The sequence below is a fragment of the Arachis ipaensis genome, chromosome B06, assembly GCF_000816755.2.
Source record: "Arachis ipaensis cultivar K30076 chromosome B06, Araip1.1, whole genome shotgun sequence".
NCBI classification, from domain to species: Eukaryota; Viridiplantae; Streptophyta; class Magnoliopsida; order Fabales; family Fabaceae; genus Arachis; species Arachis ipaensis.
Genome location: NC_029790.2, coordinates 124,021,725 through 124,023,176, shown reverse-complemented (window position 1 = coordinate 124,023,176; position 1,452 = coordinate 124,021,725).

The window sequence follows — 1,452 nt, the reverse complement described above, 5'->3', positions numbered from 1 at the left end:
AAAATAATTTATTACATTCTTTACTTTATAATTCTAAACAAAAATAATGCGAAATAGATAACAACCATAACTTCTCGGTCCATTATAACAAATAGCGAGAAATAATTATTGATAAGCATAGTAAATTTGTCATAGAAAAATAAGTTAAAAATTATTAGACAAATTATAACATAGTTGTTTTCATTAAAAGTACGGTTATGGATCTAAAATTATATATAAATAAATATAATTTTTTAGAACTTTTAGAAATTATTTTTTTTTATTTTATATAGGTAATAATTTTAAAGTTAATTGTGATGTTAATTTGTTTACTGATTTCAATTTGACTTAATTTAGTTGTTTTATTAAAAATTCTAAGGGAGTTAGATTGCGAATTGTTTTTATAGTTCTCTTTCTTAGTCTATCATTTGATATGAGTTTTTTACAGTTTGAAATGGCCTTATTTTAACTTGAGATTTCGAATTGAGAGACATAATGTTTAAAACGAATTGTTTGTCTTCATCTTTTACATAACTCTCCTGATGGATATAAATTTAAATTTGGTGATTTAGTTAACAAGATTCACAAGTTGTTATTAAGATCCTGGTGCATGTAATTTGATTGGATATATAGTGAAGCAAATAAAATTGTGAATTGAATGGCTAAATATGAAGTTAGAAATAATTCCAATAATATTATTTGGTCTGAGTCTTATAAAGTTATGTCTGATTTAAAATATGTATTTTGCTTTGTATTATTTTTTTTTTGTTTAGACACACAAAAATAGTAAAATTGTCATATTTATTCTACTAAATCTTATTTTAACTGTTAATAGATTCAACTATCACAAATTAAAATATTCATTTTTTTTTTTGGGAGCAAGAGTATCTTCACCTAGTTAAAGTGATAATATCACATTATCCATATTATCTTATCAAGTTGAAAGTTTACTAAAATTTTGTGTATAAGTATTTTTTTCATCTTTAACATTTATATTAATAATATAATATCTCATTCATTTTAAAATAATTGTTATTTTTACTTTTTTGTTAATATTTTAAAATAGAGGAATTACATGTTTGTATTATATTTTCAAGTATTTTCTTCTCTCAAATCATATTGGGTTTTATATAATCTCAAAGTGAGATTATTGTTCAACATCACTTTATTATTCTTATTATTGTTAAGTGAATTTTTACTTATTTCTATAATAATCTGAATTCTAATAAGTTATTATTTACTTAAAAATTAGGGTTAAGTATTAAAATCGTTCCTAAGGTTTGGGGTCAAAATTAAAATCGTCCCCGACCTTTTTTTGTTATTAAAATCATCCTCAACGTTTAAAAACACTTTAAAATCATCATTTTTACCAATTTTTTTTATTACCAAACTACCTCTCATTAAAAAATTATAAAATAAAATAAATATAATTATAAAATAAAATAAATATAAAATAAATAAAAAAGAAAGTAA